We start from the raw sequence: 13,767 nt of genomic DNA on the forward strand, positions 1-13,767 counted from the left end.
ACAGTAAACTTAGGCATATCTTAAACAAAAATTTTAAACATATCGCATAAGTCTCCACAACATAACCAAACAAATTCCAAATCATTTTTACACCTCTACCTACATTTCTACCCTTCTGAAAGCTCTCAACGAACTATCCCGTATCTAAAGTAACAATAGATGAACCATAAAAAGAGGAGTTTATTCGTTTACCTTAGCCTCGTATTCGACGCACACTCTGCATAGCCGTGAAAGGAACGCTGAGTGTGAAGAAAATTCCATATCAAGGTATACTCGTACTTATAAAAATATGAAAAATACCCATAAAGCTTGTGCGGTTTGAGGACACGAAATTCATAAAGGAAAATATTTTTCTCTCTAGTCATGGTTACTTCAAAAAGTATTTTAGTGTAAAATGTAGATTGTAACTTTACAGCACTGAAATATCGCGGGAACTAATATGAAGGCTGTTTCTAGATGGAAAGCCGGAAAAATAAAAATGTTGACATTAACATACCTAATATCATTCTCGTTAGGAAAACTGATCATAACATAAATTACACAGCATTGGTAATCCATGAGTCATGTATAACACAAAATCTTTCCTGCTATTAGGACTGCTCTATACCCAAAACTTTTTATTAGAACATTTCTATGCGTCGGCTCACCGAATAAGGATTTGCCCAAACTAGGTAGGTTCTGTCACGTCGTATATTCACGACATTCGGAATAAACAAACGAGCTCTAACTTCGATCGATATCGTATCTTCGCATCTGAAAGTACTTGAGTAACGCTATAAATTTTGTCAAAATATAAAGCTGAACAGGCTGAATTTCGACTTCCATTTCAGGAACATAATTTTACGGTTATGTTGACTGAAAGAGCGTAGACAACCTTCATAGCTTTACTACGCTTACTTCAAAATCTCAATAGTGGGAGAATACATATATACCTAGGCTGTTTTTATATGGAATTTGACTCGACATACCGACTTCTGCTATAAAGTATTCATGTAAATACCTTCATCATAAAACAACGTGCCTATAATAAAGGATAAGAAAGTAAAGAATGCGGATTCCTTAGTGTGTCTATTTCATTACTAATGGCTTACTAACGTAAAGAACTCAAGCTTTTAGTCGTCACCTAGTGATTGCTACCTAGATTATAAATCTCAGAACTCAAAGAATAGATTTATTTATTTATTTATTTATGAGTATGGAAGACTTACAGCTAAGTACATATAATAGTTAATTGTGTGACTAACTGACAGTCAATTACAAGTCTTCACTTCTAAAACTAGTTTAACATAAAAAGGACAGTAGAACAAACTCAACACACTGCTTATAACGCCTGAGCAAAAACAAAAAACAATAATTAAAAAACGCAAAACCAATAACTTTGCTACAGGATTTTTTGAGGGAAATGTTATGTATTAGAAATTGAATTGAGAAATGGGAAAAATTAATTTAATTTTTAAAGAAATTCAATGCTAAACTCTTTTTCACCGAAGTCACACTTGTTTTAAATATGTCGAAGTCAAACTGCTTACACACCTTATTAAAATATCTACACACACGCACAAAATAAGAATTTTGCCTGTAATTCGTATTTGATAATGGTACGCTTAGCGGTGGATTGAACCTTTTGGATTTACTTGGCACATTAAAATAGAAAGACGATAAAATTTCAAAACAATTTATATCACCTTGAACCGCTTTCAATAAAAATATACAGTCAGAGATGTCACGTCGATTAGCCAGTGGTAAAAGATGAAATTTTTTACAGAGATTTTTTTACAGAGATAGATAGATAAATATTATATTAGGCTTAAGATGTAACTACCTATTACTTTTAGGCGTTATAATTACTTGAGTTTATCTTTCATATCCCTAATAGTACTGTTAAAATAATAAAAATAATCTTCATCTACTAAACTTAATATTAATGAATTTATAACGGTACAATATTTGCTCACTCTCACAGGATTTTGGCGCGTGAATATTTTAAAAGCAAAATTATTCAAAAGCCTATTTCTTCTTATAAGTTATTCAAACTTATCACTTTTTTATTTTATTTCTTGGTATTAGGAGTGTTGGATGTGAAAGATGATATGGCTGCAAAGAGTTTTTCCTGTAACATGACGCCAGGTAGGAAGGTATAGAAGAAGAAAACATGCTGGGCCGAACACAAATAAGATTGGGATAATGGTAAGGGAATTCTGATGAAAATGTGTTGAGGGCTTCTCTAACAGATTGGAAAATTAAACCAACCTCATAAATCTTACAATCTTATGCGCAATTATCTTGTTAAGAAACTGATAAAATCAAAATCCTACAGACAACATTTTCAATGCGTACACAAGCATTATAAAAATTGCTTGCGAATGGATTATTACTTTACAGTTCGATGTGTGGTCCCACAAACCGGTTATATCTGGATATTTGATATCCAGGAATCAATGACTTGCCATTATACATTGGAATGTAAAATTAGGGCCAGCAAGGATTAAATGGGGCATAAAAACGGTACCGCAAACTTTAGTACGGTCCTGTTCATACGTGACATTTTTTGTACAATTTTCAATGGAGCTTCGTTCACATTCAATTTAATATGAACGAGATTTTAATTCACAAGCACCTACTGAAATATGTGGAATGTTTTTCACGGCAAGTTGTGATATAAAATTCAAGGAATTCTTTTGCGTAACGATAAACGAGGGCAAAATAAAAACATATTTTATTTATTGGATTATATTTTATGAGATAAAAGAAGGTACAGTAATAGGGTTGTTTCCTAGTATTCAGTCAATTAAAAATTTGTATATGCACCGAAAGTTCACAAAACTAGAAACATGATAAGCTGTATTATATTAATAATAACTCACCACATCATTTTTTAAATAATTTATGAAATTTAAATTTATCATCTATTACGTCATGCCCTTGAAAACGGCGAATCGAGTCCGATGTCGTCACTTTACATTGACAATGACAAGTATTTGACAGTTACAGTCTATGACAGGTATAAACTGAGAATTGATGTGATGTTTTCTTTAGTTTTTATTTGTATTTGAGCGAAAGAAAGTTAGAAAAGAATTATGGAGAAAGGATTTATGAAAGCTGATAGTTTTTTTGTCGCTTAATTCTTTGCTAATAACCAAGATGACACAAATATAACCTCAATAACAAACACAAACTTTACGTTCCTTTGCACAGTTTTATTTTACCGCGTACACAACTCAAAACATAACAGGTATTTTCTTTTGTGCCCAACGTTTAAAAATAATGTAAATGCTTAAAATGTTTGTTTTTGTATCTATATTATAAGAATACATTATTAGAATTTAAAAATCAAAGACTTCTTTCTAATTAGTTTCTTCTCTTTAGACGTGCAAAGTGTAAAGGAACACATAGTATACTCTGACGTCACAGTCACGTGATCGAGCGTTTTCTGGGCAATGTTTTAAGATAAATAGAAAAAATCGAATACATAAAAAGTAAAGAGATTTAAGACGCAAAATCATAGGAGGGGTGATCTTTAAATTATTTGGAAGCTATTTAAATAGATTTTCGAAAATTGGAAACAACCCTATTATTTGAGTTCCTTTACATATACCATTTTTGATGATAAATGAGTCTGTTCAGTACGAAATTATATGAGAAAGAATTGGCCGTCAGGCAGATTTCAGAAAACTTTGACAAGATAGGCTTGTTAGCAGATTAAACCTGCACCTCACTCGATAAGAAGAAGATGAGAAAGAATAAGAAGTGGAGAAAAAAAAATACCAATATGCAAAACTGAATTGGCCAGATTTAGTATCTATCAACAAAGAATAGAAACTTGATGAAAACGTACTAATGGTAGATGAAAATAATAATAAAATGAACAAGCAAATACTAAAACTAGTTAATGGCGCGGGAAGTACATCTAGATTTGAAGCAGCTGTTATTTCCTCTGAAGTATTGAGATTGGAAACATTTGTTTTGCTCCTACTTGTTTTCATAGATTGTCCATTCTAATTTTCTTTCTTTCTATCAATTTAGGGTAAATTTTTCTAATAGTTTTTTTTCCATAGATTCCTATCCTGTCATTTTTTAGTAGGTGGTCTTTTCCAACAAAGTATATTGGTATCCAATCTATCAAGAAGCAGCTGAGTACCGCAGTGTTTTACTTGAAGTGACTGCCTGCTTTCTACCTTCTCAACTCAGTTACCCGGTTAACCCGTCACGTCTCTACCCAATTCACCTGGATCAGACCGATAATAATAAATTAAGAATGCTAATTAGCATTGATATTTGACATTCCATGATAATGTTCATTCCAATGACATCTTTTATATAATCTCCCCTTACTATATATCATAATTTTAACCCTATAACCATCATTATCTGGCCAATCAACAAACATACCTAAACATACGTTCAAAGCACATAGGTATAAACAGAAATCATTTATCGTTATGTACCAGTACATTAGCCGTTTCACCCGCATACGTGTAAAATGCAGCTGTGATCTGTTTAGCTGGTGATTATAATTCTGTGATTGGTTTTTGGCCTGTCAATTGTTTTTAGGATGTCGTATTTTGTTTCACTGGACATTCGATTTTAAACTTTATATTTGATAGTTTAAAGTATGTTATTTATTGCAAAATGCTATTGCAATGATTATAATTTTTTTAACTTGTATCTTTTATTGCAGGTCTTTGTTATTAAGTAATATGTTTCAGTTTGTATGTTTGCATGCTTTCCATTTACAAGGATTCTTGGAACGGGTTCCAATATCTTTCCTGTGTCGTATTACATCGGATCCCATCGATGATATTGGGTTTTCCTTGTAGTAGAAGGTATTTCCCTGCCTTATTAAATATATAGACATTATTTATCATAACAAATGAAAGCATCCAATATTCGATGAAGAAAGTAATCTGAAAGAATTATGAGGAAAACTGTTAGCAACTATGTTACAAAAGAAACTACGGGAGAATAAATCATAACTCTACAAGTATTACGAGTTACATTGTATCATACAGGGTGTGTCGTTCACAATCACATTAAATCTAATCACATATACTTTATGGTATTCTATGGCGAAATGTAAAAAAAATAAGCTAATCCATTCAGTGGTTTAGCCACAGGAGTCATTTTTCGTTTTTCTAATTTACAACATCATGTGTAAAACAGAGATAAAGTTAGGAGTAAAGAATGTTTTGATCAGTTGACAACTGTCAGTTTTCAAGGGAGAGTTTCAATTGTTTGTAATGACTGACTTTTATATGGTGTTCTAATTTTCGCACATTTTTATTCTATTTATTTTGTTTGAAAAATGCATTTTTTTATTTTTACGTATTTTTCTTTTTCCTTTGCGCTAATCGACATATAATAACCAGTATATTAACGCATTTCATTTAATGTGATTATGAACGACACACCCGATATACGTATACATTGTATTAAGTTTAATTATTGTACGGTAATCTCATTACTCATCTAGGCAAAAGTTTGGAATAGTCGCGTGATTGTACTAGGTACCTATATTAGGGTCAATTCCCACTGAAAGAGCAGCGGCCGGCAGCGGCCGTAATTGCAAGGGATTGAGCGCGAGCGCGGCGGGTCGCGCGGCGCCGCACCGCGCCGCGCTCTTACATTTTCCGTGCTCTTACGGCCGCTGCCGGCCGCTGCTCTTTCAGTGGGAATTGACCCTTAGGGTATTTTTCTCATAGCGCGCGTTTCCGATGAATGCTGCTAACCCATATCAAAGGCATTCCATAATATGAATATCGATAAGGAAGCCAAGTTCCATCCTTTTATGACGTTTCAATCGCCTTGTCTCAAGATTTAATTCCATTTTCAAATTGAGGCGTCAGAACATTAAAATTCACAACCCTCCTAACTTTCATACGCATAGCAATCAACAGAACTGAATTTACACGTCATCCAATATAACTACGAAGATCGTATGTACTTACTCGAACGGCGATAGCGAACGCTAAACTTTGGAACTCGGTTACGCGAGCACATGGCATCGATCGAGCCACCTAATTGTAGACACGAAACATTGAAAACAAACGACGAGCGGATATTTCATAAAAGAAAATCTCTGAAGAAAGTAGCGTCACGCTGCCGGGGCTGCGGGGTTGTTCGAAAGAGTTACCTCGGCCCTGGTACATAAAATGCCTACGAAGGAACATGATGGGTCGTTTAGTCAGTAAGAGTCTGGCAATCACTCTGCTAACCCTCAGCGGGAGGAGTCATTTCATGAGTTCAAGAAAGTAGCGTCCGAAAAATATGGGTGTTCGGGGGACTAGTAACGTTACTGGCTGTGCCCTCAAACGCCTTCTTTGGAACCAAAAATGATCGACAGATGTGTCAAGAAGTCCGAACGCCTCGTTAGTTCATTCGTAACTAATCATTTTGGTCTCGCTCTCCTTACTGTTTTTCACCTACTAGAAGGCGCCGGTCCCAGTAACTTAGCATTATGTCATCTCCGCTAATCTTTACTAGCTCCATGGCACGAACACAATGAACGAATAGACTAATGAATTGCTACCCCTTAGATTACGAACACGAGGAAATAATGCCTTCCTTCTCATACCATTTGCTTACAATTCTACGAGAGAGTGAGCCTTGTAAAGTATAGGTAAGTATAGTTGTTTTTTGCTACAAGCCTAATGGCACCTGTAGAATTGTTTTTATTCCGTCGCATTAATATCTAGAAGTTTTCACAGATTGTTTTATTACACGTTAAAGTCTGAACAGCCAGCCTGCTGATCACTGATACTTTCTGAACCGATTTCGCAAATTCTTTCTTCATGAAAAGCTTCTTTATAACTGAAAAAAAAAACGATCAAAATAACTTTTCTAATTATGAAGAATTTGCGTAGCTAGTTCAAACACAAACAACAACAAATTACGAACAGAATAAACAGTGCCAAGATGTTTATTTATTCGGGAAAATCTAAGGCAAATTGATGATTAAATCATGCGACAATTTATGAGGATTAATGTGGGTATTTTTGTCACTCTACCAAAAACTACCGAATGAATTTTATATATCAGAATAACACCCCAAGGACGCGGGTGAAATCGCGAACGGAAACTGATAAATAAAAACATTGTTAAAGATTTCTTCATGAATACATTTCAAAAAACTTTGAATAAATTATCTGCAGTATCGTTATTATTTAAAACCTATTTAGCTGTGAAACAAATTCCTTTTATTCACAAACTCATTATTCAGAATTACTGTCCGACTGGAAGACTCCAATTTTAATTCAACTCGATCATAATAATAAATTTTAAAGAAGAAACTTTTTCACCCACTTCAATGAATAATTTTAACTAGCTCGCCAAAGCGGTGGTTCCGAGAAAAAATACTATTTGTCCTCTTTGGCCCTGATCCTCCAATATCGAAAATTCTTGTGGATTTCTTATTTGACGGTTAAGAGGACGAATTGGAATTATTGGCGCCAAGGATGTCAATTTTTCTCAGTAAATACAAAACGGATCAAAATACAACTTGGTTACCTGAAAGTTCATGATATAAACCTTATTTTGTTAGAAGTAGAAACATGATTAGGTAACTTTTATAACAGAGGAAAAATATATCAAACATACCTCTTTTTAAAAAGAGATTCACATATTATGGGCAAACGGGACCGATTTAAGCCTCTTAACTTTTTTAGTAGTTGAGTATATACATACTCTTTAAAATTGTAGAAGGAATTTTTATCAAATTATCATTTCTAAATAATAAAATTACAAAACCATTTTGTCGCTTACGACTTTTAGTTATAAGCTAGCGCGCGTATTGTTATCCTCGCCCCGCTCAGACGCTCCGACCCCTTTTGGCGCCTTAGATGCGCGTGCCGGTTATGGAATTATTGTTGACCAATTCCTCGCCTTAAAGTGCTCATAAAATGCGGTTTTGCGATTCCTCGTTCACTACTTTATATCGATATCTGGCTTCAGATACGTTAAATACCATTTGATATAAAGATGAGCCTGCTTTATTAGTTTTATAGGAACGTATTGACATGATATTATTGTTTAGTTAAACTTTTTTAGTTTCTCAATGCGAAAGCACTTTGATTTTTTTTTTTATAATTATTGAAAAAAAACTTTTTTTTTTATAAGAATGGAAAAAAAATATAGGAAATTAACTTTTTAAATAAATAGATAAATAATCATTATACATCGAGGAAAATAATACACATGTCAAAAATTTAGCAACAGAGGCATTCAACAAAATGCGAAACGTGTTCCCAATTTGCTCGATTGAAAAACAATCATTGACAATTTGATAGCTCCGATTTTTAAGTGTTCATTGACCCTCGACTGCTGATTCTTTCTATTCGTATTGATTTTAATATTAAAAATCACATGACAGCCATGTACGAGTAGTTTAAAATGATTTTTCTAGACGACAACCTACTAAGTTTCAAGGATGTACTGCACGCCCAAAAAGGCATAGTTCATTATTCATTCATGATCGTATAGAACTCGACATCAACTGTGTACTGACGTAAGAAATTATAAAATAAGCAAACGAATAGCAGTATTAAAATATTAGTTTGTCCACTGGCGATACGTGCATTTTTACAAAAATTTAGTAAATAATCGAGTATTTATACAAAAAAAATAGAACTCTGTACTTACCTTTCGTATTTTCATTCAATAATAGTACTTGAAGAATCATTTCTAATAAACCACCCTATTATGGCAAAGACCATCAATGTATCGGTATCTTTTAAGTACAAAACTAAGTAAGTAGTTAAATTTCAAGTGTTAGTTTACCGGCATTCCTCTCCTCGGTTCACAGTACTGATACATTAACCAGAAAGATATTGTCGTCTTCTGCACTGGTTGATGTTGAAGTACCGTGTTTGACCGATGCGCTGGATGCCTGGAAAATGGCTACTCCCAATACGGATTTGCCCGGCAACCGCTGCTCTCAGAGACAATGGGACGGGCCGCTCTGTAGCACTATACGGAATAATCTATTAAATACGTGTAATAGTGCTGCTGAGCGTGCCCGTTTGTTGGCTGTGGGAGAGTGGGAGTCGGGCCTCTGGTTACAGGCGATCCCGTCATCTAGCATAGGCACTATGCTGGATGACACAACGTTCCGCATCGCTACATGCTTACGGTTAGGCGCTCCCTGTGTTGCTCCGCATCGCTGCCATTGCGGTGAAGCCGTCGACAGCCTCGGGCACCATGGTCTGTCGTGCTGCAGAAGTGCTGGTCGTATTGCACGGCATGCCAGCATTAACGACATTATCCGTCGTGCTCTTTCCACCGCCGGCGTGCCAGCCGTGTTAGAGCCTAATGGACTGGTACGTGACGATGGAAAGAGGCCAGATGGTATGACGTTGTTGCCATGGAAGTTGGGTAGGCCCTTGGTGTGGGATGCAACGTGCGTCGACACCCTGGCGCCATCGCATCTTCCCTGCACGGCAGGTCATGCTGGTGCGGCTGCTGCTTCTGCAGAGACCAACAAGCGGCGCAAGTATAGTAACCTTATTGGGAACTATACTTTTGAGCCGTTTGGGGTCGAAACGCTCGGACCATGGGGCCCGAGTTCGCGGTTACTTTATAAGGACATCGCGAAAAGGCTTGTCGACGCTTCGCGTGACCAGAGGGCTGGCTTATTCTTCGGACAAAGAATCAGCATTGCCATTCAACGTGGCAATGCAGCCAGTCTTCTGGGCACGTTTCCGGAGGACAGTGATGCGGAGGAATACTTCGACGCCTGATCGATGCTCTTTTATATTTTATGTTTTATGTTTATATATATTTTGTATATAGTATTTTATTTTTAGTTTTGTATAAAGATAAGTAGTTTAAGTTTGTATATATGTATAGTGTGTATATTTTAATAAACCAAAAAACTTTATGTCGAAAAAAAAAAAAAAAAGTAAGTAGTACAATCTTAACCTTTGAATGATAACATTCCCCTATTTTCCCTTAAGGATTAAGAAGGACGTATCTATAGTGCACCCACATTTTGTCGGTTTTGCTTAATTCCCATATAATATGGGTTAAGCCCTATCATCAATCAGCTATGTTATCCTTCTCCGATTCCTCTTAGAAAATCTCACACTTTGACTCAGTACATATCTAATGAAAGAAATCCTCTACCTGTGGTTGTTCAAAGGAGCAATGTGGGTAACAGATTAATAGTAGATTTAATAATCCTTCCACGTAAGCTTAATATGCTTGTAAGTATCTGTATCGGGTTCGAAATGGTTAGAGAAACTTTCAAAAAGCAGGCCGGAGTCTGGAAGTTAGACCCATGCATTCGAGGGCAAGTAGAGCCCTCGTAACCGAATGTTACTCAATAGCAGCCATTGTTACATTTCCACGTCAGAGGCCGTCAGGCGGATATGAGAAAACTCTTATACTGGCGTATTAGGTGATTAAATCTGCAGCTCACTCGACAAGAAGAAGAAGTGGATTTTACGAAGACTAGCCACTATAGATAGATATCATACCAACCATTTAACTTACATACCAATAACGGTCTATAATCCAAAGTTCCAGCTTAGATCTACACCTTATGAAGCATTTACAAGTACAAATAAAAATCTCTGTATAATCCAAAGCTCTAGCTTAGACGTACTATTATAAAAAGTAGTAAGCAATCCAGTACTTTCGTCGTCATATTTGGGGAGCGACTGGGCTGACTCCGTCGCTTCCGCTCGCGGACTCGTCAAGCAATTTCCGTCGCAAACATACAAACACCACTACGTATGTATGTACGATTATACGCTGGGCTGTGTGTGTGGGTAAATATTTTTCTTCATTCAAGTATTGTATAACTGCTATTGGAAGATTAAAAATATGATACAAAGCACACATTTGCGGTATGTGCTGTAAATTATAGGAAGTGCAATAAATAAGTGTAGTGTACAGTTTTCTAAATGCAATTTTCTTTAGAAACTAATATTAATAATATAGCGTTGTCAATCTTAGACTTAAATACAGAAAGCAAGCAATACATTTGCATCAATGATAGGTCTTAATTGAAAACCTCATAGAGTCAAGTCAAAGTTACAGTTCGTAAGAAAAACGATTTGTTTCTAGTTTATAGAAACAGGATATTAGACAATATATTAATTTAATGAATCGTTATTTCAGTCATAAAGTCCTGAAAAATCGAAATCGCAAAATTTATAACTCATTTGTTTGGGTTGTAGTTGCCCTATGGCAGTTTTTCATATTCAGCAGAATATGCTCCCTGATATGACAAAGCAGATTGCTGTTCATCTGGCTATTATCAAGGGTTATCAATTACACACATAATCATTTATATGTGCATCTCTTTAATAAGTTGGTACTTTATATGTGATAGTAATATCAAAAATATATTCATTCATTTTGACATACAAATCGATTCATAATATTTTTATTCAGAAATACGTATAGTCACTATATCCATAATCAAATAACCGATTAAAATCATAAAAGTTTACAGTTTCATGAAATAGTATCGTAAATCACTATGACAGTAAAAATAATTCATGATTACCTACATAGGTACGCCATAAAAATCATACAGCAAAAACAGACTGAAAGCAATATATTTTTTACAAAGAATATCTAGTAATTAAAACATTACTTTACCTGAAAAACTGCAGTCAATGAACGCGAACAATTTTCACCAGTTTAAAAATCCCACTGCAAAACGCACAATAACAGAAAATCTGTACTTTTTAACAAATTCACTTCAACATACACTCTAGAAACAAACAATACTTTTATATTACTTGATTTTTAAACGCTTCAATATTTTTTATCGTGTTCCGATTTGTTTACATTTGGTTCGTAATTCGCGAGACTGAGCGAACGGCGTGCGTGCGTCCTCTCCGGTGGTACTTTCGGAACTAGCGTACATGTACGACCGACAGGCTATGAAAATTGTTCCTACCGTGGAAAATGCTTTCGTTACATATAGGGCTGCCATTTCGAATTTCTCCAAACCCGGACAAATATTTAAAAAAACCCGGACATTTGGCGTAAATCGCATTTTTTCCCCGGACGAGTCCGTTTTTTTTTGTTTAACGAAACAAGACCTAATTTTTAATATTACCATATTACTTAAATTCAATGAGGTCCTTCCTTACATGAAAAGTCAGGGCCGTCTGTCTCTAGCTCATGTAGTACTTAGTATTGAAAGATTGTGACTTAATGTATTTCGAAGGTCATAATTAAGAAAGCTCATTTGGAAACTAGGACTTACCTTCTTGATAGGTTAGACAAAAAAATGTTGAAAAATACAAACAACTGTAAAGTGAAGTCGCCGCGAGCGCAGCGAGCGCGAAAATTTTTGAGTTTTGGGTCACTAAAGCACCTAAACTTGTATAATAAAAAAATCCGCAAAGTGAAGAAGCCGCAAGCGAAGCGAGCGCAAAATTTTTTGAATATTGGGATATTAAAGTTAAAGCTAAACGTAAAAAAAATTGTGTTAAGAAAAGAAGCCGCGAGCGAAGCGAGCGCGAAAATTTTTGAGTTTTGGGACACTTCGACTTCTGCATTATTAGGCGCCCGGGTTATTCGCATACCCAGGCACCATAGGTTAAGATGGCCCTATGAAAAATGTCCGGGTTTTCCCCGGACACTTCTTGAAACCCCGCCCGGACGGCCCCCGGACGGCCTCCAAACGAGGACAAATCCGGGGAAACCCGGACGGATGGCAGCCCTAGTTACATATGCATAGATACGGAACGCTGTGGAGCTAGGACTCTTTTTGCGCGATCTCCTTGTTTTCCTAAGAGTGATGATCATAGTTCTTATTGCGTTGTAATTTAGTCTATGGTTGCATAATTTTTTCTTTTGCATTTAGTAAAGAATGAGTGAAGGTGATTTTTAAATGCAATAGAAGATTAATTAATCAACTATTTTACGTTTATAGCAAAGTGTCATGATAGACTTTTGTGATAAATGTAATAACATTCTTATTGGAGATTAATAATCCGTGTAATAAGTCTTGGCATAACGGTTTTCTGTTTACGACTAACTTCATTATCATAACAATCACGAAGAGAGGAAAATGTATCAAACATGAAAGGAATTTAACTTTTTAATTAAGTTTACTATAACATTTATTAAGACAGTCTTGTTTGTAGTGTTACAATTTGTGATGTTAGTCAGTAAAAGAAAATCTCAATATCCTGAGAAGGTATTTTAAGTGCCTAAGGTTATAAAAATAATATCAATAACAGCTAATTGAGACTCTTATAAGTATCAATCTGATACTAGTTACCTAAAGAAAATTTAAGTAACTATTTCCCGTGGGGTAGAAATAACTTGTAAAAATCCCATTACACTCAGTTCTACTATAAACGAATTTTTATGTGAATGAAAATATTGTGTAAAAATAAGAAGTGACTACTTTTAAAACAAAAAACAATTTATTGACCTTCTCTAAGAATTAATATGGATTAATAGTCTAATACACGTTGATCCAACTCCATAGACTTTACTGGATAAGATTACACTCAAACTACGTATTTCGGCGGTACTTAAGCACTGTCAGACAAGAATACATAGTTACTTATTCGTTTATAAGGCTTCTTTAAAAGGCTTGTTCCCATTTACTACAAGCCCATTTTTTTCAGTTTTCATACATTTCTTTCCATAGGGTGCAACATTTTGTAGAACAAAATAATATAAAAAATATATACCTTCAAATTCTTTAAACATGGCTCCAAAAAATTTTGTGTAACGTTAGCAAAATATCAAAATTACTCTGTACTTAAAATCTTTTGGAGCTAGAGGAAATAGGATTTT

The 13,767-nt window shown here is 35.1% G+C and overlaps 1 protein-coding gene across 1 annotated transcript in view; it reads right to left on the bottom strand.

The window, feature by feature from the left end:
* The window catches only part of Rapgap1 (Rap GTPase activating protein 1), a 273,776-nt gene extending 262,022 nt beyond the window's left edge, over nucleotides 1-11,754 (bottom strand). Inside the window, exon 1 of the mRNA XM_049847606.2 lies at nucleotides 11,602-11,754. The gene's annotated coding sequence lies outside the window, so the exon portion shown is untranslated. The remainder of the gene's footprint in view (nucleotides 1-11,601) is intronic.
* Between the last annotated feature and the right edge of the window lie 2,013 nt (nucleotides 11,755-13,767).

Source organism: Helicoverpa armigera, chromosome 18 (assembly GCF_030705265.1).
Source record: "Helicoverpa armigera isolate CAAS_96S chromosome 18, ASM3070526v1, whole genome shotgun sequence".
NCBI classification, from domain to species: Eukaryota; Metazoa; Arthropoda; class Insecta; order Lepidoptera; family Noctuidae; genus Helicoverpa; species Helicoverpa armigera.